The sequence below is a fragment of the Uloborus diversus genome, chromosome 8 (genome assembly GCF_026930045.1).
Source record: "Uloborus diversus isolate 005 chromosome 8, Udiv.v.3.1, whole genome shotgun sequence".
Taxonomy (NCBI): domain Eukaryota; kingdom Metazoa; phylum Arthropoda; class Arachnida; order Araneae; family Uloboridae; genus Uloborus; species Uloborus diversus.
In genome coordinates, this window is record NC_072738.1 from 157,394,799 (window position 1) to 157,419,777 (window position 24,979).

Consider the following 24,979-nt stretch of genomic DNA (forward strand, 5'->3'; position numbering starts at 1 on the left):
AATTATCATTTTTAAAGTTTTTAAACTATTTTTTTTTAAATGTATATTTGGTTAGTTCCAAGTAAACTTACTCTACTAGTGAGCTAAACCTGAATCTTAAAATGAAGATGAAAATACTGTTATGACAAAAAAATTGAGATTTACCAGTTGTTTTACCTTGATTGATTTTTGATTTATATATCCTAGGTGTAAAATTTCATCCATTTCATTGCATATTCTGTGTATATGGATAAAGCTCAGTTGTGTCTAACATTACATGAAAAGAACGTGATACATTATATTACCTAAGTACAAAAACCCCTGTTTTTTCCTCTGTTGAGTAAAAAAATTTTTTTTCCCTAGGTTGTAGCTGTAACTTGTAATGATAGTACTTCAATTTTATATCAATGAAATATGTAATTAGTTTATAATATGACATTTTATATGTGACTCACACACTGCATGACCAATGTGACTTGCACTACTATTCCCCTACATATTTTTATTGACAATAAAAATGCAATTTTGTTTAACTAGCTTCTTTTTATCCGTTTCTATTGACCCAGAGCAAGTTTAAATCTAATAGTGTGTGACTCTAAAGCTGAATAGTTAATAACTATGACCTTCGAAGTATCTCTTAGATCAGGGGTTCCCAAATTGGTTGCCGCGGTACCCTGGGGTGCCGTAGGAAGAGGCGACGGGGGCCGCGAAATGTCCATGTTATCTGTATATATTAGATGGGTTTGCCAAAAAAGGTTATATAGACCAATAAGGTCATCCCCCATTTTTACTTTCTTCTATATCTAATATATAGAAGAAAGTATTGGATTCGTGCAAATTTTCGAATTTCGAATTTTGACGGATTCGAACGTTTTGAGGTGTGCTGAGTCCATTTCGACTATTTTTGGAAAATGTCTGTCTGTGTGTGTGTCACGTCTGTGTGTGACCAGTTTTTTGTGGCCGCTCTACAGCAAAAACTACCGCATGAAATCGAACGGAATTTGGTACACATATGTGCCGCTATGTGAACTTGTGCCCATTGGTTTTTGGCGCGAATCCCTCCAAGGGGGGGTGGAGCAATGGGACGTTTTTTGAGTTACGCGTGCTTGCTATTCCTCAGGAAGTAACTGGCGGAATCAAACAAAATTTGGTCCATATGTTGCCATTAACAGGAACAGGTGCTGATTCAATTTTGGTGTCAATAACTCAAACGGGGGTTGAGCTATAGAACGTTTTTTGTCATCAATTGTGACTGCTGTATCTCAAGAAATAATGAACGGAATGAAAGAAAAATTTATCGGCAAGTAGCCCTTAGTGGGTATAAGAGCTGATTTTATTTTGGTGTCAACAGCTAAAAAGGGGGTAGCGCAATCACCTGTTCTTTTTTTCCATTGTGAGTGCCCTATCCCAAGAAGTAATGCTACGTTCTGGTTGAAATTTGTAAAATATGTGAATCCATATGTAAACAGGCTTTGGTTCAATTTGGACGCCAATCGCTCCAAGAGGTGTTGATTTTTTTTTTTTTGCGAATAAAAATAGCTTTATTAATGCAACAATAAGAAAGATAAATCGTAATAAATTGCTGTCTGCATATTTCTCGTGATTTTAATTGTATGGAAACGATCGGAAATATTATCTCAATGATTTAAAATTTTCAACTGTTGCCATCTTATGTTTGTTAATAAATAAAATATTTGTAATTAATTTAAGCAAGGCTTTTAAAATAACTTTCATTTTTCGCTCTTTGCTTTGCTTTTGCAATAATTCAGACATTGGGATGGTCGTCAAGTTTTTTCATGTGAAATTTTGTTTTTGTTGGGAATATTGCTTCCTCATCAAGCATGGGGAGGGATCAGAAAAAAAAAGAAGAAAAATTTAGAAGAAAGTTTCGTGATGGCCACAACATACTAGATTGGTGTAGCATAGTAAAAACTCCCTTGATCGTGACTTCATCGTCATCAGATATCCTAACTGTTGATAAAGCGGTTTTTAATAACCAGGTATAAGTGCAGCAAAAGTTACTGCAGAAGAGAGGTGGAAAAACTACCTGAGGACCTTATTTTGGTGTGAGTTTTGCTTTTACGTCGTTCGCTGTAGGTTAAAAGTATGAAAAAAAGTTGTACATATTATGTTCCTGTAGCCTAATTTATGAAGCTGAAGAATTCACAAAGAAAAATGTCTGTGCACCGTCATTTTTTCCTGTGATTTGATAACGTAGAAAAGTGGATATTTGGCCGTTAAGATTGTGGTTAGCCTTCTTAGCCCTCAAGTGTCCTTTTAATATGACACCAAAATATCAGTTAGACGATATGATCATATGTTGCGCATGTGTGACAAATTGCACGCATGGGGAGTGACAAAAAACCGAAGAAAAACTAGTTGCCAGAAAATAGTTGGCAACTAATGAGTTAGAGGCAACTAATAGAACTATTAGTTGCCCCAAATATGACGATTGACCTTTCCCTTTTCGTGGAAGTTAACATGGAATTTTTGATAAAGTTTTTGAGGTTATCAAATGTGGTTTAATATATACTGATAGTAAAGACTTTTATTTCCTTTTCATTTGATAGTACTTTTTCGTGTTTTTGTCTTCAATTCTGCGTGAAGTATAATCTTTGCCCTGAGTTTTCCTTACTAGAGACCATGTTCCTAAAAAGACCAGATCGCTTTTTCTTTTGCTATAACTGCTAAAAAACGTATTGAAACTGAGCTTAATTTTTTTCTTAGTTTTCATGAGTCATCTGATGAACTTGCAAAAGCCGCAGCAATTCTATAGTAAAGAAGAGAAATACTAGGTTTTTAACCTAAGGTTAACCTTACTTGGCACACTTACGCACTAATCTCAAAAAATAGAAATGGACTTGGGTGCCGCGAGAAAATTCTAATTCTTCAAAGGGTGCCGCGAGTTAGAAAAGTTTGAGAACCCCTGTCTTAAAAGTTACACATGGTCGTTTAAAAAAGGCTTTCTGACACAGAAGACAAGAGTTGAAAATGCCATCAGCATCACAGCGTTTTCTACTCGTTAACTCGAGTGCATTAATCAATTAATAATCATGCCTTCTAATTACAAATTTTAGAGCATTTTGCAACTAGATTAACAATTCTTTTATTTTTCAAGTGTGCAGAAAAGTTTTGTTGAATATAAATTGACGCATTAAAACCATTGTTATTTAAGGAGGTCTAAATGAAGTAATTCATAGGTCTCCGTTATTTTGAGTCCATATTTAGTTCCTTATTCACCGCATCACAACAGGAAAATACATAAGGTATTGAAAACACACCTGATACGGAATACAGTAAATTAATAATTTAATTATATTTCTTGATTTGTTTTCGCACAAATTTGTGAGTGAGCAAACAGATTACGAACTATATATTCATAAATACGCAAATTGTTGTGTATTTACAAATGCACAAGAACCGGCCATGTCAATCTAGGAAAATGGTGGATATGGGGAGGGGGTGCATCGTTTGCAGTACTCTTGATGCAGTGTAATTAGTGGCATTGGCGCTATTCGTGATTGAGTCATTTGTCTAGTATTTTGCATGCACATTTAATAATGACAGTGATGATTATTTCAACTTTACGACAACGAAATCTAGCAAGAAAGGGTTTGGTTATACAAATAATGCTGGAATGTTTTCCACGAGGTTACAGAAAATAAATTAATCGTTTACTACGCACGATGTGCATCAAAATTAATCTAACGACGTAAAAGGTTTTTCACAATCGTTCAAATTATTTAAACCAGCAATAACGGTTCAGTTAGCAAATCCCCTCAAAGAATGTTCCTGAAATTCTGGACCCTCTCCCCCTGCTCTCAAGAACAAGGATTCCTCTTCCAAAAGAGACTAAGACCTACTAACCGCTCCAAAAATTTCATGAGCCTCTCTCCCGGGCACTCCTGTTGTAAAATTACTACCCATCAGTTAGAAATGAACAAAAGCATACTTTTTGAATGGTTGTTTAAATTATTGTTATGATTCATTCTCATTAATTCCAATGGCTTATACTACATTTTTATCAGTAAATTTTTTTTTTCATGTCTCATTGAAGTTCTGAATAATGTGTAATAATTTATGATTGGCTGTTCCGTTGTAATTTTAGTTTTTGACTCTTTGCCATTCCCAAGAACCTAGGCAGGCATTGCGCTGCCCAGTCTTGCTCATCGGTAGAAACTACTCCGATATCCGAAACAGTAATCATGCGAAAAGATGTGAGTTTATTAACATTCGACAAAAGATTGTGTTTCGCCTAAGAGACGCATTGTTTCGTCGCGATTAGTTCTCGTGGAATATTATCTCACTATACACCACACACACAACAACGAGATACGTACATACACTAATCTCAGAGTTTTCTAGAGTCTGAAGTCTCTCTTACCGTTTGAACTCAGGTTCCAGGTTCGGATAACTAAGATCTTTCTTCCCCTCTATTTTATGGGAGGCTTGTGACTCTCACCAGAAAGGGAATATGCATTCTATTTTTTGCTCGTAATAACCACTCAGAACGAGTTCCTACCCTCCAACTGCTACGAGAGCAGAAGGCGCGATCATCAATGGTATGTCAGGGACTGACACACCGGCTTCACGCTCAGGTAGAAGCCCCATTCCACATCATCGTGGTTGGGTATTCTGCGAAGTTCGGTGAGCGAACTCGCTAATCATACTATAGAAATGATCCTATGAAGTATGATCTTGATCGGTGACTTTACGTTTCCGTTCTTATACTAATGATGATCTGATATCAAACTGGCAGCTAAAACCTAAATACTCCCAAATCTCACCTATAACAGTATACCTCCGTCATTTTAGGGTGATATGGAGAGTGCTGCGTCGCCCACCCCGACTTTGAGAATTTGAAATATTTATTTTCATAATAATGCTTTGAGTATTCATACCCTTACCCCCCTTAGACAAAATTGAAACGATGCACCTGATCTATTGTCATCACTAGAAATAAAAAGTCATTGTATAATTTGGGCAGTTTCTTTCTTTTCTGTATTTTGGTATGCCCGAGATAATTCTTAAATGTTTGTTTTGATAAGAGATTTGTGAGACAACGCGAGGCATATCACTACCCTTCAACAGCATTTTTCAACGTATCAGTGAAAAATAAATTGTTCCCCTGTTAAAGTGATTTAAATGTGGATTAACTAAAAGAGGATGGTTTATAACTATTTTAGCTTTACACTCGGTAATTGTTTTTGTTAGTGTGAAGTTTGAAAGTGAAATGTTGGTCAGGATCCCCAAGGATTTGGCGTCATCAAAATAATCAATGTTTTCATAATATCGTTGTATGGGACTGGGATGGGGAGTAAAGTTACTTTTATGTCAGTGAAATAATTAAAAAATATACAGGGTGATTATAATTAAAGTTCCACTTTCAAAACGCTGTAAAAATAAAACCACTGGTCAAAATGACCTCAAATTTCAACGGAATATTATCGAAGAAGGGGGAAAACGTATGGCAAAAGAAAAATAAATAGTTGGAATTTTTAGCAATAGATGGCGCTGCAAGTGTCAATATGTAAATCAAAACACCTGTCATGCGCTCGACAGCTGAAAGCTGTTTTGTTCAGTGCTCCGATTCCAAACTTTGCAGAGCTGAAATCATGCATTACGCAACACATTCTAAACGTGACCCCGGAAACACTTCAATCAGTCGTAGAACATGCTGTTTCTCGATTTCAACTTGTTACAGAAAACGGGGTACATTATATTGAACATCTTTTGCGCCAGTCTCACGAAAATTAAAGACAGATTTGATTTTTACTGATGCTTCTTATGCGGTTTTCGGCCTCAGGACAATTAAAAACTGATTTTTGCTATCCAATGTGATATGACGTTTCCGTGTTGGATGGGCTTACTTAACTAACAGTCACACCAATATCCTCATGCATGCTGAGTAGTACGGTGTTTTAACGTCTAGTTTACACCTTAGGTAATATTTTATGATTTATTTGTAATTTTAGTCGACCACTATTACATTATGATGTTTTCAGCGCCATCTGTTGCTAAAAATTCCAACTATTTATTTTTCTTCTGACATTAAGTTCCCCCCTTCTTCGATAATATTCCGTTGAAGTTTGACGTCATTCTGACCAGTGGTTTTACTTTTACAGCGTTTTGAAAGTGGAACTTTAATTATAATCACCCTGTAGATAAATAACACAGCCAAGAGATGTTGTTCCATAAATGAGATTTTTAATAATAATTTTCGGTAAGTATAAGAAACTTAGCTTCAATTTATTAAATGCATCTCCTTCTTTACACATCCGTGTGCGATACGGTGTAAAATTTCATAGTAGTTTGATTTTGGTTACCTCTCCGCTGTACAGTAAATACTTTATTTTTAATGACGAATCCAGTCCAGAGTTCAAGATCTCCAATCATAATAATGAGCTACTTATTTAACAGCATCATATCATAATTTGCATTGATGGCAATAGAAATTTCCTACGTAACTATGCCATTCGTTAGGATTTACTTACAAAGTTCTTGACGTTTAATAAAGTCTGAAAAGATCTCGGTATTTTTTAGGAAAATGAAACAATGCTGTTCACACACACAAATAAGAAATATTTAAGCTTCAATTTGAAAATACAATTTCCGAGGGTGATTTTTAGAACTTCATAGGTTTAATGTTTCTGATTAGCAAAACAAGTAGTTACAAATTTCTGAAAATGATACGTGTGTTATATTTGGTTTCAATCAGAAGTATTTTTGAAGGGAAGCTCCTCCTGGAAGACACGCAACCAGTTTATTCTGAGATGAGAAGTAATATATGAATGTTTTCGCCAGGCTCTCGATCATACTTACCTGGCACTGGGGATGCCTTGATCAACGAGGAGGCTCCCTCGAGCAGAGGCCCTTCATTGCACTTCGGAGGGTTGACGCTCGCCACATCCGCAAATTGCGGTTGCTTGGGGTGCGTAATTTTAGGTAGCTGGGACTGCGTTCGCGCTGTCCCTCATAATTTGAAGAATAATCGCAATGACGTGTGGCTACAGCACGAGAGTTTTACTGAACCGTGAACTGAACCCATTAACTGAAACAGAAAAAATCAAAAGGCAGTAAATCGACAGGCTGGTTGTGCCATCAGAGATTGTAAATTCGTAATAATATGGGATCAGACTGACGAGTCTAACAAACGCCTTTTCTGGAATAGTCTCGATTCACATGCGATTTATCACTAGAAAGCAATAGCTGAATAGTGGCGAAGAACCGGCCACCTTGTTGGGGCCGTGCCGCTGCCATACCAATCGGGCCCAACGAATGTGTTTGCCTTCTCGATTGCAACTTGCTTTCATATCCCTCCATCGGAGGGTTCCAAAAAATAGTTTAAGCTCATTTAAGTTGTTCCCCTCCACGGTAATCTTTAGTAAAAGGCGAAAGATTAGCACGAGGTTTGAAGGGAAACCAGAGCATGAACGGGTTCATTCGTTCGTTCATTTTATGTTTCACAAGAAGGGACATGTTTCTTGCGCTGGCTCCAAAATACTTTTTGAAAATAAAGCTTAGAAACCAAAATATTCTATCATTATACATTGAGAAGTTAGAATAGGAGGGGTGCTCTTCTAACTCTCCAGCTGTCCAGCCTAAAAATGCACCTTTAGGTAATGTTTGCTTACATTAAAGGAAGTGTGAAGGTGCTTAGAATCCTTCCTTCCTGGAAATATTTTGCCTTTGAGGCTCTAAAAATTCGATTTTTAACTATATTTATATATATTTTATAAAGGGATGGAAGATTCGTGAGCTCCTCCAAAAACCTCCTTTTAAAGCTATCATCACGATATAAACTAGGGAGGGAGGGGATCCTATCAAAACTCGTTTGTAATTGAAGTCCCAAAAAAATTCATTTAAAATGCTTTTAAGCAAGTTAAGTGATAAGTGATGGATAAGCTAGTTTCAGCTGACATTTTTTCCCACATAAAAACTTAAAATGCAATTTTTTGCTACATATCAAGGCATTTGTGAAAGGGCATGGGAAAAGGGGGTTCTCCTCCTATTCCGAAATTAAAGTCGTAAAAACGAGAATTTAGGCGCTCTTTGGTCTTGTGAACAATAGGTATACTCTGAGAACGGCAGCATTTACAGATCGTTCAAGTGTCTGTAGTTGGAATCAAGAAATGATGTAAAAGATGGAGAAAAATTTGGGAAACATAAGTTTTGTTTTGAGGATAGGGATATAAGTTATCTCCCAATTTAGGTCTACACTTGTTTTTCAGTAAAATACATGTGTTAAATTTTGTTATCTTCTCATAATATTTTTTTTTCTTTTTTTTTCTCCTTAAAAAAAATCATACAACCACAAGGCTTTGGGAGGGGCCATGGCCCCGCTCTAGATCCGCCCCTGGACCTTTCCCGTGCAGCAGGAAAACGCCTGGACCAAGAGGAACCCGACGGCAGCTCCAAGGGCTACCACCGACTTCCTACCACGACCAGTTGCCCTCCAGCAGCTCTCCGATTTAAGCAACGTGATGAACTACTCGCACAGGTCCTTGCTCAACTACAGGCCCAGCAACAGCAAATAGATGCCCTCATAAGCGGCCTCGCAGCCCTAGCGAGGCCATAAGCTTTCATCTCCTCCCCCTCCCTTTCTTTTTCCGTTGGTCGGCCTAATGGCTAGATGGCTCCTTCCTACAAATTCCACGAAGTCAGGTAAATGGGGGTTATCCCCCAGTCCTGCCCCCAAAATTTATTGAGATGAGATGAGAGCTTCCTCCCCCCATTTCCCCCCCGTAGGTTTCCCCCCCCCCCCCTAGCCTCATGGCTAGATGGTTCTTTCCTACCAACTTCCACCATGTCAGGTAAATGGGACTTAGTACCAGTCCTGATCAAAATCTAATGAGATGAGATTTCGTGGGGGCTTCTTCAGGGGTCAGAACAGAGAACTTGTTTGTTGTGGGAATGTTCGCTTGGACTTCGGGCTTGGTCTCAGGAAACGGTGAAACATCATCATTGGATTGATTTAAGTCCATATCGTCTTCGCTTCTGTCAGGATAGAGACTTCCGATTTTTGCAGCGACGTTGTCAGAGAGTGCCATAATTTCCTTCTGTACTTGAAGGTCGTCTAGTGTCCAGTCATTGGGCTTAGATGATCTGAAGAGGTCAGTTGTGATGGCTTGGAGGTATTTTGAAATTCCGATAAAGGTTGGTCGATCAGAGTATAGTGCCTAGAAAGAGTAGTGTGCCGATCGACGGGGAAAAAGTGAGGTCAGATCTGAGGAAAACCCAGATGGCGCTGCGCTCGAGGAGTAACGTTATGCTCCTCAATCAGACTCGTTTTAAATCAGCGATTGCATGCTCATTTCGCAGTTTAAAAGCCCCATTTCTTGGATTGAACTTATTTCTGCGCAAAAGACGAATTCTGTAATAAGTGCTATTTGTTACATGGGTGTTCAATTATTTTTTGAAGAACATAAAATTACCTTATGCTAATTTATCTTCAATGAAAATAATAGACTATAAGGGGCCATTCATTAAATACGTAAGGGTGCCGAGGGGGAAGGGGGGTTGGAAAAGCCTCTACGTACCTTTGGGGGGGGGGGGGTCAAACTCATTCTTACGTAATATTTTCCAAGTCGGTATTTCACATTAGAAATTGCGCGGTCAACAAGTGATTTGGCAGAGATTATGTTCCATTTGCGTATGGAAGGTATGAAACGTGTTAGGATAAGATGTTTTTTTTATTTGTTTTACAAAGAATGAATAATGTAAAATATAATAAAGGAATCGCATTATGGATGGCATGTTTTATTTTTAATTAATATCACATCAAAAAAAAAAATGTCTAGAGAACCTGACAGCAAACGGTTTTGTTGTCGATAATTATCAAAGTAGAAGTGTTTTTGAATCAGACGTTATCATTGTCAAAAAAAAAGTATTTATGTATTTTTATCTTTTATCTCAGATGTAAAATAGCGAAAGAAATGTATCCTTAAAAACTAAAAACAAATGGGGAACCTCCTTGCCCCTCTCCTTTGTCTAACATTGCTAATGATAGCTTTAAAATGTTCTTTTAAAAGGAAGCGCAGCTTCTGAATCTCCCTACCCTTAATCAGGAAACAACATGACAGTGTTACAATTAAAAAATCTAAATAATTAGCGATCAAAAGAACATTGTGATACATGTTTTTGGACGCAAAAAATATTTTCCCGTTGTCGATATAGGAGATTTTAAAGCCTATGGGAATTTTAAGAAAAGCGAATCTCGTTGTTCCAAATTTAGCGAGTTTCGATGAGGACAGACATATCTTTCTCACGCTCTGTAGATATGGATGTCCTGCCACATGCAGACGAGGAAATCGTCTGTGAGAAATTGGTACCTTCAATCCCTCGCCAAGTGTTTAAATTTGCCACTTTTCTTAAAATTTCGGGAGACAAATATCTTTTATCTCGATAACGGGGGACGATAACAAAAATAATTATCAATTTCGTACAGGATTTTAAAAGGCTGAAATTAAAAAAAAAAATTTTTTTTTTAAATATAACTTACGTGCTTGTTGATTCCGTTTGTCCGAAAGTCGAATGGTCGGTCGCTAACAGTTACCAGGCGTAGTGTTGCTGGAGATTTCCAACCTATTCTCCAGACCTATAAACTGTAGAGGTGGTGCTACCATAGATCGTGCCCAAGTCGGGCTCTTTCTCATTTAGGGCCTCATTGACTCAGGAGTCGCTCCTTTCTGCTTTAAACTCATGCTGGCTACATGAATGGGGCTTGAGTCTCCCAAGTGGCATTAAAAACAACAACAAACTGCGCCCTAAGCCATCTCGATTGATAATACATTTGCCTTAAAATATAAGTATCAAATTTTCAGTCAATTGTGTAAAATTTTGTTTTGAAAACATCCTTGTCTTTGTGTCTACTTCAATAATGATCTTCTTATCGTCAATATTATTTTCCACATACTTTTCATTATGTACAAAAACTACAATATCTGGAGATTTTTTAAATTTCATACAAACCCAATATTCGTTAGCAAATTAATATGAACAATTTCATTTATGATAGATTTATACGTGGTTATTTCAGTTTCATCTGTGGAAAGATCAAGTTTTATTTTTTTTTTTCAAACAGGGAACATTTTTCTTAACTGTATAATTCCTGATGGACCTTTTCTTTGGTAATTTTTTAGTAAAGTATGTTGTCAGACTTGGGAAAATTGTCGAAATTGCCTCATCTTTCAAAAAAGTTTTTCCCCGAGGAATCAAAACTTCCTCACCATTTATAATATGCTTAAAATGCGTTTCAATAAAATGTTTTTCGAAATGCAACGCACAAATTGAGAAAATATTTATCAAAAACCTTATCTAATCTGGGAATTAACGAGTTTCACTTTAATTTTTCTTCATCTGCTGGAGCTTTAAAAAGCGTAACTTTTTCCTTGCATGTTTTGTACCCACTTTTGCATCCTGGTACGAAACAAGATGAAGCTTTATTTCTTTCAATGTTCAACTTTGATGCCTCCATTAAAAGCCTTAAACGCTGTTTCATGAAATATTCACGAAATAAAGGTAAAAAAGAGAAACGCGGAACTAATTTGCAACAAAATCCCGCGTCTACTAATGTAAACACCGCGAAATCGAACGTACACCTCGACCGCACTGCCATCTAGCGGTTTTCATACCATTTGTCTTCAAGAATCGTGGCGAAAAAAGCGCCGGTCGGCACACTACTCTTTTTAGGCACTATAATCAGAGGAAGATTCAATTTTAGATAAAGTTTCTCCGGAGTCGAAGTTGTATTTTTCCAGGATAGCATTAAAGGAATTGGAAGATATCGTCTTCCGTCCAGATGAGTCGCTCCTAGTGCAGGTCGTTGAGATGGTTGAATCTGAAGGAGAGGGAGGTAGAAGTGCGGCCGCCTCCCGAGAGACAGTTTCGATGACAGGGTCAACCCAACCTGCCATGACTAGGGCCTCTACGCTGTAATCCCCGGCGCGGCGGGTCGCAATCTTCCGCAGAGGGAGTCGAGGAATCAGAGTCGAAAAAACACATCCGACGAGATCGGACGCTCAGCTCCTGAACCAGCTTCTCATTTGTAAATTGTGGTGATGAACAGGCCTAGCCTAGCTTTGTAATATTTAACAGGCGGAGGGGGAGAACCCCCTTTTACCTGTAGTGATGGAGAAGAAGAGTGGATAAACGTGCCGAAGCACACCTAATGAAAAAGAAGGAGGGGGGAGATGAAGCTCATGGCCGCGCTGGGGCTGCGAGGCCGCTTACAAGGGCTTCGATCGTCCTTTGCTGGGCTTGAAGTTGGGTGAGGATCTGGAGAAGAAGCGACATCATAGGGTCTTGTCCGGGGGTGGTCCGTTGCTGGAGGTTAACTGGTCTCGGGATGAAGTCAGTCGTTGTCTTGGGAGCTGCGCTGGAGTTCCTCCTGGTCCAGGCGTTGTCCTGTTGAGCCGGGAATGTCCGGGGGGGGGGGGGAGGGGCGGCTGTCGGGGCTTGGGTCGAGCAGGGCAGATGGGTGCATTGGCAGTATGGGCTCCACCGCAGAGGGCACAGCAGGCGGGCGTGGACTTGTCTTTGTTGCACTCAAAAGAACGGAAAAGAGCGCATTTCAAACATCGGGGGGAACGGAAGCACTTGGAGGTGGTGTGTCCAAAGCGCTGGCATCGGAAGCACTGTACCGGGGTGGCCTTTGGCTTGAGTCGCTCGACCGTGATTCGGAGGTGACCAATGTTGCTGATGGCAAACACATCTTCGGCAGTGTCGTCTTTGATCAGCACGGCTAGGAAGAGAGGCAGGGGTCTTTTATCCGGGCCGGTCTGCATCCTTATGACTTTGGTGACGTTCAAGCCATAGCCTTTTAGATCCTGGAGTATGTCGTCGGTGGGGTAGTTCAGGGGAAGGCCCCGGATGACGGCTTTTAGTGGTCTTTTGCTGGCCTGGACTCTGCTTTGATACTGATGCCTATGGTCCTGAAGATATCTCTCGATGAGATCAACGTCGTCCGCCAGGGAGGGGTAGATGTGTAGATCTTCGCTGGACAGTTTGCCTTGAATTTTCCCAGCACACATCTTGGAGAGGATGTCCAAAAGCTGAATGGGTTCTGGAGGACTTGCGACAGTGATGGGTGGAGGGGGACGAGTCTTCGGTTTGTTAGTAAGGGTCTTGGTAGTTGTAGGGGCGTCACCCATACTAGGAACTGCCGTTTCCTGCGTCAATGGCTCCTCTTCGTTGGGGGTGAGAGGGGAGTACTTGTTGCTGGGGGTGGGGATTGCCATCTCGTCCGTTTTGGGTGGGACCTGCTTGGCTGGACTTGTCCTTTTCGCTTTCTTGAATTTTGACGGGCTGATAGCCTCGTCGTCGGTGTCGCTGCACGAGGATATTTCCATTTTCTGGAGCAGACTATCTTGTTTATCAAGGTTAAGTTGGTAGAGACGAGAAATGTTCACAGATATTTGCATTTCCTCCTTTGACCAGTTCGTGTTGTCCGTCTTGTAGAGATCCGTTTGCATGTTGGAAAGATAGTTGGCAATTCCTCTGACCGTCGGTATGTCGGTAGCCTCATCTATTCTTGCTCGGGTGGCCTTGAAGTCGTACTGACACGGAGAGTAGCGATGTCATGCAGGCACCCGGGGCGAAGCCCCATATCCTGAGGTGTAGTGAAGTGAGTGGGAGGAGCTCCCGAAGGGAGCACTGGCTTGCTATTGGTCGTTTTCGACCATCGCGTTAATCCTTGGCAAGATCCCGCAATGGGAAAATGAAATTGTGAAAAAAGTCTTGAGAAAGTTTACGGGGCTGCGTTTAAGCTAAGATAGAAGGGGGAAAGGAAAATGAGAGAAAAAGAGAAAAGAACTAGTCAAGATCAAAAAAGATCTGGGCTAGAGCGGAGATTTTATCCAGGGTACTGTGACTGGATTTAAGTTTAGGGAGGGCATTCTTGAGGTTAGAAATTATTTTCTTTAAGTTAAAAAATTGGATGAGTTCTTTAAATATTGAGACTATTTCATGGATATTAAACTCCTCCTGGGGGGGGGGGACTCAGGTGAAGTTTTGGTGTCCGAGGACACTGCAGCATAAGAGGCTTCCCGCTTAAAGTTACTTTTAAATATGGGCCTGTCAATCTGAATTTTGAGTTTGGGGAAAGCCTTGCAGCCTCTATAAGAGGCCGCATGATTTTCCCCGCAATTACTGCAGCACACTTTTTCTTGGTTCCCCAATTTGGGGCAATTAGATTTTGTTTGTTCCCCACCGCACACAACACATCGGACCTTGCGGTTGCAATTAACTGCCAGGTGGTTGAACCCCTGGCAGGCGTAGCATTGTCTTACGACTTTGCGGTTACGGTATTTTTCAACCGTAACCACAGTGAACATAATGTTTTTGATTTGCATAAATTTAGCGGAATGTCCACTGTCTGGTAAAGTAATTTGGAATAGGGGGAGGGGAGTATTATTTCCCCGTTTTAGTTGGGCAACTTTAATGGGTGAGAAATTTAATTCTTTGATATGAGACGCAAGGTCCTCGGTGTCGGTACGAGTGGGAAGTCCTCGGATCACAAATTTCATGAGATTAGGGCCTTTGGACCGCCTGGAGTAGAACTCCACCTGATTAGTTTTGAGATATTGAATTAATTTGTTACGCTCAGTTGGTGCGGGTTAAGCTTCTAATTTTGAATAATTTGCAGTGAATGCTAAGATCCCTGACAAAATGAAAGTAGTCTTGGGGGGTTGATATAACTAGAGGGGGTAATCCCACTGTAGAGGGGGGAGGAGGAGTTTCCACAGTATTAGGAGCATTAGCGCTCTTATCTAGAGGGGAAAAATTATTGGAGATTTTTACTGGAGTCACAGTACTGGGGGGGGGGGATGGTTTAAAAGTTTTCTTAGGGGAGCTGAATGGGGAGGTTTCTAGTTTAGCTACGAGAGCTTTACAGGGTTCAGAGAATTTAGGAGCACAATGAAGGAGTCTTACCAAGGACTCGGCGAAGGCTGCATCTTGGGTGCCAACGTCGCGGGTCTGGTATAGGTCGTTCACTGCGCTCGCAATGGTGATTCCAATGTGTTTGGTGATGTAAGTCTCATCTCGGAGGTGAGTGAGGATTTCTTGGCCCCAGTTCAAGATCTGGGTTACTTCGGAGTAGGACAAGGGCGAGTCATAATCGCCCCCTTCATCCATGGAAGAGTCATCATCTGGGACACAATCTGCCCAGGATTTAACAAAATTCGTCTGCAGCACATTGGAAAAATCGATTGAGGGGGTAAGTGCCGGCACTGGGTTCGGACAGAAGGGATTACAATAGTAATGGAACGATCCACTTCCATAGGGAGTGAGTTTGGAAATGAAGGGCTAGTATCGCCGCTAACCTTCCGGGAGGAGGAGATCGTAGAAGCGGTTGATACGGGAGAAGACGAAGCGCTGACCTGGGGGACGGTTTCGATGACGCACAGTGTGGCATAGTGGGCAAAAATCCACCGAACTCGCGGGTTTTGAGCTAGGATCTTCTATTATGGCTCAAAATGAGGCAAAATTCTTTGACTATTTCGTAGTGGTGCTACAATTTTGAATTTCTTAACCCCCTAAGCCCCGCAGAGCTCAGAATGGAGCCAAGTCGCGATTTTGAAAACTAAAAAGTATGACCATATTTTTTTCCTGATATGTGGCTCAATGCTTAGTATAAATCGAGGAATCGGATAATAAAACACAACTTTTGATCGCTGCCGGGTGTTTAGAAATGCTTTTTTTCCACCGTATAAGTCATTAAAAACATGATTTTTCAGGTTTTTTTCCGTTGAAAAAATGGGTTTTAAACGGTCTTCACACATCTCCCGCGCAAGAACAAATATATATTTTAATTCTAATCTACAAGTTTACAATCATTTTCCAAAGTTCAAAAGGTAAAAACTTCCCTAAAGCAGCGAAAAATTGCTCGAAGTCAGAATTTCAGCTCGAGATCCTGCCATTGTCCGTAGGAATACATCTGTGCAATAGCGGCAAACAGCTTATTTGATATGTATACATTTTGAGAATAAATCGTCTGCGTTCGAAATAAGACCTTTACATTTAGAATTTTCGAATGCTTTTGATGTTTTTAAGAAAATTTAATGTATTAAAGTAACAGTTGAGCAAATGTGTAGACGCAATATTACTATGTTTGTTTCCCTGGATTAATAGTAATATTTGAATTGTAACAGGTATGTTCACTCTCTTACATAAGTATACAAAATAGAAAACTTTGTCCTCTGTTACATAAATAAGTATTTAAACTAATAATGTAAATTACATTTTTTTAAAATTAGTTTCTGCGTGTAAGACCAACAAACAACATAAATTTTAATATAAGTTCAATAAAACTTTATAATAAATTTAAAATAACATAAATTTACTGTTTTTCATACTTCTAAAGTGAAAGCTAATGGACATATATTTGTAAATATTTGTTTGTTAAATTAAATAGAGTGAAGTAAAATCATATAATTTCATTAATCCTTTCATCCCTACCTTAAATTTAGCAGTATTATAACCTATAAATGATGTTGTTAGGAACAAAACTGGGGCTAAAAGGATTCATCTAAGCATTAATTGTTTAGTTTAAAACACATTAAAATTTTAACAAGTGTTTTTACTTTTTAAGTTAGAATTCCAACAAAAACACTTACGTAAAAGAGTGAACATACCTGTTACAATTCAAATATTACGATTATTCCGAGGAAACAGACAAACATACTAATTTTGCTTCTACACATTACCTCAACTGTTACTTTAATACATTAAATTTTCTTAAAAACATCAAAAGCATTCGGAAATTTTAAATATAAAGGTCTTGATTCGAACGCAGACGATTTATTCTCAAACTGTATACATATAAATGTACACATATAAAATAAGCTGTTTGCCGCTATTGCACAGATGTATTCCCACGGACAATGGTAGGATCTCGAACTGAAATTCGGACTTCGAGCAATTTTTTGCTGTTTTAGGGAGGTTTTTACCTTTTGAACTTTGGAAAATGATTGTAAATTTGTAGATTAGAATTAAAATATATATTTGTTCTTGCGCGGGAGATGTGTGAAGACCGTTAAAACACATTTTTTCAACGGAAAAATCTGAAAAATCATGTTTTTAATGACTTATACGGTGGAAAAAAGTATTTCTAAACACCCGGCAGCGATCAAAAGTTGTGTTTTATCATCCGATTCCTCGATTTATACTAAGCATTGAGCCACATATCAGGGGAAAAATATCGTCATACTTTTTAGTTTTCAAAATCGCGACTTGGGTCCATTCTGAGCTCTGCGGGGCGTAGGGGGTTAAGAAATTCAAAATTGTAGCACCACTACAAAATAGTCGAAGAATTTTGCCGCATTTTGAGCCATAATAGAAGATCCTAGCTCAAAACCCGCGAGTTCGGTGGATTTTTGCCCACTATGCCACACTGTGTGACGGGGGAAACCCCGTTGTCTCCGGGGGCAGTCGACTTCTTCCGCGAGTTGAGCATTGACATAGCAGGGAGAGAGATTCACACCTGACTAGTTCAAACGCACAGTTCAGGATGAGTGATATGTGAATGTAACCCAACAGGAAACAAACCATTTAATATATATAATACTTTCAGTTTCCAAAATGAAGTGGTGGTTAAATGAAAGTATGAAAAATTACGCTATTCTCTTACTATTTGCACGTTCAAGTGAATGTCACGAATTTCTCTTTCATAGTTCTAGAATTTATTTTCTGTTATTTTCAAAAGGCATCAGGTTTTCATTTGCCAATTCGAGTATTTACTGTTTTTTTTTTCTTAAAGTTTTAAGTGCTATTCTCGATTATTCACCTTAGAATTTCCGTTCTTTAAATTGACACGAGAGTGCTGTTTTTTTCCCGAATTTAACGTTTTTCCCGCGTTTAAAGTATTTTTGCACTTTCGCTTTTAAGGGCTCTGCCTGCGTTCGGAGTACTTTTTTTCAAAATATTCAAATATTGACTAACTGTATATGTGCTTTGTCCTTGACATCAGGTGATCAGGTCGGGCGTACTTCCTCCCTGGCTATATATTAACATTTAAGCATAATCCTATAGAGACAGATCAACAGAGCCATTTCGCTCTTCCTTCATCGACGCCCGCCCGCGGCGGGCGCACATCCGAATGAAGTCAAAACAATTCTTTAGGTTTCCTTCTGAACGTATGTCCAATCCAGTTCTATTTCCCTTGGTTTATTTCAACTGAAATTGCTTTGTTGTTGTATTATGGCTCAGTATTACTTCTTTTATTTGGTCAAAATATATTTTTTTAATTTTCAAAGGAATTTTGTTAGAAAATTGTTACTTTTTGCTTCTTGTTGTTTTGTTAATTCCGAAGTTTGGCAGCAAAAATCAGAACAGATTTAATCATTTTCGGGACACTCGGTAGCCGCCCGGAAAAAAAAGGCGTTTTTGTGTTCAAACGCAGCAGCAAATCAGATACTTGATCCAAATGGTATCAATCATCAGTTACTACCTTTATGCACTTCTTGCTTCTTCCAAATTAAGGGAACGAAATCTATACCCTACAATTAAAGAGATAAAAGAGGAATTTTTCCATGAAGAAAACAAAAAATAACTACCAGTATTTAAAGCCAATTATGCCGCCGTTCTTTATATACAGGGTGACTGTAATCAAAGTTCCACTTTCAAAACGCTATAAAAATAAAATCACTGATCAGAATGGACGTCAAACTCCAACGGAATATTATCGAAGAAGGGGGGAACTTGATGGCAGAACAAAAATAAATATTTGGAATTTTTAGCAATAGATGGCGGTGTAAGCATCATAGTTAATAGTGGTCGACTGCAAATGACAAATAAATCAAAAAATATTACCTAAGGTTGTAAACTATACGTTAAAACACCGTACTACTCAGCGTGCGCGAGGGTATTGGTGATGATACTATTAGTTAAGTCCATCCAACACGGAAAGGTCATATCACATCGGATGGGAAAAATTGGTTTTTAATTGTCCTCGCGGCCGAAAATCACATAAAAAGCATCAGTAAAAATCAAATCGGTCTTTAATTTTCGTGAGATATGGCGCAAAAGATGTTCAATATAATGTACCCCGTTTTCTGCAACAATTGAAATCGGGAAATCAGCATATATTCTACGACTTATTGAAGTGTTTTACGGGGTCACGTTTAGAATGTGTTGGCGGAATGCATGCCTTCAGCTCAGCAAAGTTTGCAATGGGAAGCACTGAACACCAACAGCTTTCAGATAGCTACATATCCAGAAGTCACACGGGTTAAGATCAGGTGATCGGGACGGCCAGGTCTTTCATTGAGACAGTCATAGTGACTTTCTCAGATGCGAAATGAGGGAAAAAAACGTGTATTTGGCGTTTTTATTACAACTTTAATGAGTCGGGCGCATGACAGGTGTGTTTTTGATTTACATATTCTGACACTTGCAGCGCCATCTATTGCTAGAAATTCCAACTATTTATTTTTCTTTTGCCATACGTTTCCCCCCTTCTTCGATAATATTCCGTTGAAATTTGAGGTCATTCTGACCAGTGGTTTTAGTTTTACAGCGTTTTGAAAGTGGAACTTTAATTATAATCACCCTGTATATGTTAATCCAGTGGAGGTCTCGAATTCATATGTTAAAATAGTGACGATGCAACACCCTTCACAATGACTAAGGAGTCAATTACATTACTGCCTTCATCATTGATTCCTCAATGCACTTTTTCACGAAACTCGAAAACCACAACCAACCCACTAATTCATGAATAGGTGTTTTACACCTTCAACTCTGGCGAAAAAAATCTTCCGTCTGGCTCCATGTTCATTCCATACTCACTCCATTAGTCTCCTATACTAGGACTAGCAACCCTAGTATAGTTAGTGACCTCGGTCACTAGCTCCCCCTCGTGGGAGTTGCTACAAACTGCCAGGTTTGGACTGACAGTTTGTTCTCTCCATGTCATGGCATCGTTCATTGTAAATATTGTATTATACTCATTCATGTTCTCAACTTCATGTATATATTCTCATCCTAGTATTTCCCATTTATTCGGTATTTTCCAACTCATATTATCCATTACACTGCACTTAACACATGATGTATATATGTAAATATGTAAATAGAGAGGCCCTGAAACGACTCCTTTTTTTCTTTATATCCACCACCCCCGCCCCCCTCACGACCTCACTCATATCAACTCCATCACGTCTCATCCTTCATACTGAGTAAAAGAGCTTCGCTCTGGCTGATATTATCTATGATCTGTATCTGTAAGATTAGCATGGCATCTGCGCAATTAAGGATGATACGCGAACTCGGGAAGCGGTCCACATTTTTCTCGGCCTGATACTTTATTCCGAGTGTTCTCCTTGCAAGAAAATTCGGAAATCATCGTGCTTTAATCCTGAAGTCAAAGATTCTAATTCAATAATTAAATTTGTTCTGATTTTTGGCTGCCAAACTTCGGAATTAACAAAACAACACGAAGTAAAAAGTAACAATTTTCTAATAAAATTCCTTCGAAAATTAAAAAAAAATATATATTTTAACCAAATAAAAGAATTAATACTGAGCCATAATACAACAAAGCAATTTCAGTTGAAATTAACCAAAGGAAATAGAACTGGATTGGACATGCGTTGAGAAGGACAACCAAAAGAATTGTTTTGACTTCATTCGGATGTGCACCCGCCGCAGGCTGGCGTCGATGAAGGAAGAGCGAAATGGCTCTGTTGATCTGTCTCTATAGGATTATGCTTAAATGTTAAATATAGCCAGGGAGGAAGTACGCCCGACCTGATCACGCGATGTGAAGACAAAGCACATATACAGTTAGTCAATATTTGAATTTTTTGAAAAAAAGTACTCCCGAACGCAGGCAGACCCCTTAAAAGCGAAAGTGCAAAAATACTTTAAACGCGGGAAAAACGTTAAATACGGGAAAAAACAGCACTCTCGTGTCAATTTAAAGAACGGAAATTCTAAGTGAATAATCGAGAATAGCACTTAAAACTTTAAGAAAAATAACAGTAAATACTCGAATTGGCAAATGAAAACATGACGCCTTTTGAAAATAACAGAAAATAAATTCTAGTACTATGAAAGAGAAACTCATGACATTCACTTGAGCGTGCAAATAGTAAGAGAATAGCGTAATTTTTCAGACTTTCATTTAACCACCACTTCATTTTGAGACTGAAAGTATTATATATATTAAATGATTTGTTCCATGTTCATGCTCTGGTTTCCTTTCAAACTTCGTGCTAATCTTTCGCCTTTTACTAAAGATTACCGTGGAGGGGAACAACTTAAATGAGCTTAAACTAATTTTTGGCACCCTCCGATGGAGGGATATGAAAGCAAGTTGTAATCGATAAGGTAAATACATTTGTTGAGCCCGATTGGCATGGTTGCGGCACGGCCCCAACAACAAGGCGGCCGGTTCTTCGCCACTATTCAGCATTGCTTTCTAGTGATAAATCGCATGTGAATCGAGACTATTCCAGAAAAGGCGTTTGTTAGACTCGTCAGTCTGATCCCATATTAGGACGAATTTACAATCTCTGATGGCACAACCGGCCTGTCGATTTACTGCCTTTTGATTTTTTCTCTTTCAGTTAATGTCACTCTAAATTCTCGTGCTGCAGCCATACTTCATAGCGATTATTCTTCAGATTATGAGGGACAGCGCGAACGCAGTCCCAGCTACCAAAAATTACGCACCCCAAGCAACCGCAATTTGCGGATGTGGCGAGCGTCAACCCTCCGAAGTGCAATGGAGGGCCTCTGCTCGGGGGAGCCTCCTCGTTGATCAAGGCATCCCCAGTGCCAGGTAAGTATGATGGAGAGCCTGGCGAAAACATTCATATATTACTTCTCATCTCAGAATAAACTGGTTGCGTGTCTTCCAGGAGGAGCTTCCCTTCAAAAATACTTCTGATTGAAACCAAATATAACACACGTATCATTTTCAGAAATTTGTAACTACTTGCTTTGCAAATCAAAAAGGTTAAACCTATTACGAGTTCTAAAAATCACCCTCGGATATTGTATTTTCAAATTGAAGCTTAAATATTTCTTATTTGTGTGTGTGAACAGCATTGTTTCATTTTCCTAACAAATACCGAGATCTTTTCAGACTTTATTAAATGTCAAGAACTTTGTGAGAAAGTAAATCCTAACGAATGGCTTAGTTACGTAGGAAATTTCTATTGCCATCAATGCAAATTATGATATGATGCTGTTAAATAAGTAGCTCATTATTATGATTGGAGATTTCGGACTCTGGACTGGATCCATCATTGAAAATAACGTATTTCCTGTACAGCGGAGAGATAACCAAAATCAAACTTCTATGAAATTTTACACCGTATCACACACGGATGTGTAAAGAAGGAGATGCATTTAATAAATTGAAGCTAATTTTCTTATACTTACCGAAAATTATTATTAAAAATCTCATTTATGGAATAACATCTCTTGGCTGTGTTATTTATCTATATTTTTTTAATTATTTCACTGACATAAAAGTAACTTTACTCCCCATCCCAGTCCCATACACGATATTATGAAAACATTGATAATTTTGATGACGCCAAATCCTTGGGGATCCTGACCAACATTTCACTTTCAAACTTCACACTAACAAAAACAATTACCGAATGTAAAGCTAAAATAGTTATAAACCATCCTCTTTTAGTTAATCCACATTTAAATCACTTTAACAGGGGAACAATTTATTTTTCACTGATACGTTGAAAAATGCTGTTGAAGGGTAGGGATATGCCTCGAGTTGTCTCACAAATCTCTTATCAAAACAAACATTTAAGAATTATCACGGGCATACCAAAATACAGAAAAGAAAGAAACTGCCCAAATTTTACAATGACTATTTCTAGTGATGACAATAGATCAGGTGCATCGTTTCAATTTTGTCTAGGGGGGGGGGGGGCAAGGGTATGAATACTCAAAGCATTATTATCGAAAATAAGCAGAAGCCATGCTCGCGTTTGTGAAAATAAATATCTCAAATTCTCAAAGTCGGGGTGGGCGACGCAGCACTCTCCATATCACCCTAAAATGACGGAGGTATACTGTGATAGGTGAGATTTGGGAGTATTTAGGTTTTAGCTCCCAGTTTGGTATCAGATCATCATTAGTATAAGAAGGGAAACGTAAACTCACCGAGTCAAGATCATACTTCATAGGATCATTTCTATAGTATGATTAGCGAGTTCGCTCACCGAACTTCGCAGAATACCCAACCACGATGATGTGGAATGGGGCTTCTACCTGAGCGTGAAGCCGGTGTGTCAAGTCTCTGACATACCATTGATGATCGCGCCTTCTGTTCTCGTAGCGGTTGGAGGGTAGGAACTCGTTCTGAGTGGTTATTACGAGCAAAAAATAGAATGCATAATCCTTTTCTGGTGAATTATTAAAGATAAAGACGCTCTTACTGCCCAAAGCTGTTTATATTATACGTTGCTTCTTTGTAATAAATTAAAAATAAATATGGTCAAAACACTATCTGGGTGTGATAAAATTAAATTAACAAAATACATAAATAAACAAATAAAATAATTTTAACAAATAATAATAAATGAAAAAAATGCCCCACAACATACTAACTTTGAATTATTATATTTCCAAAAGTAGTAGGAGTGACACTAATTTTATTCGTTTAAATGTTAGACAAACGTGTTGGTTATCAAATTAGTTTCAGATCTGTGCTATGAGGGGGCTAATTGTATTCAGATTTGTAAATGGTCAACTTCTACTATTTCTCCGGAATATCATGTTTTCCCAAGCTTTAGTGCTACAAAATTACCAGATATCAATAAGAGATGACAGTCTTTCTGAAACTGGGTGATTTGATTTTTTATATTTTCTTTGTTTTAGTCTACGTCATCCTCTAATTATGTTTCAGATTCTGAATGCTCGCTATATAATACATTATGCTCATCACTATTTATTACATTATGTTATAAATAGCTGCATTTTTAGTATAAATAACAGATAAAAAATTAGTATGGTTGAAAAAATATAGTACGACTATTTTAGCCATAATGCACATTACACAATACGTCCATCTGTACCTATATCGATTTACTGTGTTTCTAATGCTTTTTATAAAGCTTTTTTATAAAAAGCATTAGAAATATATTATTTTCAGTGTCACTACTGTAATTTTATATTAAAGTTTAAAACAAACCGTGCAAAAAACATTGGAATCAGAAAAGTCTTTTTTTAAATAACTCCATAACATACTAATTTGGAATGATTATGTTTCCGAAAGTAATAGGAGTGACACCGATTTTTTTTATTTCATGTGTTAGACGAACATGTTGGTTATCAAATTTAATTAGTTTCAGATCTCTGCTATGAGGGCGAGAGTAGTGGTTAGATTTTAAACATTTGCATTTTTGTGAAATTTATCACATAAAAGCTCCAATATCTTCTCGCGCTCTTATAGTGACACCAATTTTATTACATATTTTTGATGTATGCAAGTGTAGCTAGGAATTTATGTAAAAACGTTGGTGTCATCATGAAGGCGCTTTGAGAAAATTGGCATTGGATGTAGTAAAAAAATTCATTTTCGGTCATTTTTAAACGGAGTTTGTGGCCATCGCCCTCGTAGTGATACCGATTTGACAGCTGTAATAGTATCTAATAAGACCATATAATAGTATAGAATTTAAAAATCCATGTCATTATAGGCGCGCTTAAAGCAACAAGAACTTTAAAATCTGCAAATTTGAAAAACACGCAAAAATGTGCCACGCCCCCTAAATTAAAAAAATTAATTTCCCAAAAACGGTAAGGCAGACAAAGCTCATATTTTGCACAAACATTGCATTCTTGATAAGGAACAACATTTGAAAGAAAATTAAAAATGTCAACAATCACAACCTGCCTGATCCTTACAGACAATGGCTCTTAAACAACCAAAGTATGCTTTTGTTCATTTCTAACTGATGGGTAGTAATTTCACAACAGGAGTGCCCCGGAGAGAGGCTCATGAAATTTTTAGAGCGGTTAGTAG

General features: G+C 38.4%; 6 non-coding genes across 6 annotated transcripts; 3 read left to right on the forward strand and 3 right to left on the reverse strand.

Moving 5' to 3' along the window:
- Positions 1 to 4,479: 4,479 nt before the first annotated feature.
- LOC129228786 (small nucleolar RNA U3) lies at positions 4,480 to 4,679 on the reverse strand. The gene has a single exon (XR_008580974.1). It is a non-coding gene; the product is annotated as a small nucleolar RNA U3 (small nucleolar RNA).
- A 2,114-nt stretch (positions 4,680 to 6,793) lies between these two features.
- LOC129228759 (U1 spliceosomal RNA) lies at positions 6,794 to 6,954 on the forward strand. Its single transcript, XR_008580953.1, has one exon. It is a non-coding gene; the product is annotated as a U1 spliceosomal RNA (small nuclear RNA).
- Positions 6,955 to 7,293: 339 nt separating this feature from the next.
- LOC129228822 (U5 spliceosomal RNA) lies at positions 7,294 to 7,410 on the reverse strand. The gene has a single exon (XR_008581005.1). It is a non-coding gene; the product is annotated as a U5 spliceosomal RNA (small nuclear RNA).
- A 13,756-nt stretch (positions 7,411 to 21,166) lies between these two features.
- On the forward strand, positions 21,167 to 21,283 carry LOC129228818 (U5 spliceosomal RNA). The gene has a single exon (XR_008581001.1). It is a non-coding gene; the product is annotated as a U5 spliceosomal RNA (small nuclear RNA).
- Positions 21,284 to 21,610: 327 nt separating this feature from the next.
- Positions 21,611 to 21,771, reverse strand: LOC129228742 (U1 spliceosomal RNA). The gene has a single exon (XR_008580936.1). It is a non-coding gene; the product is annotated as a U1 spliceosomal RNA (small nuclear RNA).
- A 1,350-nt stretch (positions 21,772 to 23,121) lies between these two features.
- LOC129228787 (small nucleolar RNA U3) lies at positions 23,122 to 23,322 on the forward strand. The gene has a single exon (XR_008580975.1). It is a non-coding gene; the product is annotated as a small nucleolar RNA U3 (small nucleolar RNA).
- Positions 23,323 to 24,979: the final 1,657 nt, after the last annotated feature.